This window comes from Fragaria vesca, linkage group LG2 (assembly GCF_000184155.1).
Source record: "Fragaria vesca subsp. vesca linkage group LG2, FraVesHawaii_1.0, whole genome shotgun sequence".
NCBI classification, from domain to species: Eukaryota; Viridiplantae; Streptophyta; class Magnoliopsida; order Rosales; family Rosaceae; genus Fragaria; species Fragaria vesca.
Window position 1 is genome coordinate 1,131,976 of NC_020492.1, and position 547 is coordinate 1,132,522.

The following is a 547-nucleotide window of genomic DNA, read 5'->3' on the forward strand; positions in this document are numbered from 1 at the left end:
ATATTCGTCACGTACAGACCTGATCGTCGACCACATCATTATGTCAAATCTTTGATTAACAAGTTCTAAAATGACAGTACAAATGATAAGATAATGTGAGTTTCACATTCAAAATTAAAACTAATCCTTCCTCATTACCTCTCCGTTTCTCCCTGCACCCCATGATCCTTATTCTCAGAGTGAAGCTTCATTCTGAAATTAAAGTATGAAGTTCTTTATTTGACACGCTTTTCTGTTATATTTCTACATCCCCACAGTTCATAGAACCAAATGCATAGATCACTTCTGCAAAGTTTCATCAAACTTGATGATCGTTTGTGTTCATAATCGTGATTTACACAAATAGTTCTACTTAGACATATTTATGGTCCGTTTATTGATTTAACCTAATTCGGTACATAATCATCAATTTGAATGAAATTTTGCATGAATGATCTATACATTAATATCAATAAACTGAACGGTGGAGATGTAAAAATATAACCGAAAAGTGTGTCAAATAAGGAACTTCACACTTTAATTTCAGAGCGAAACTTCACTTGGATAG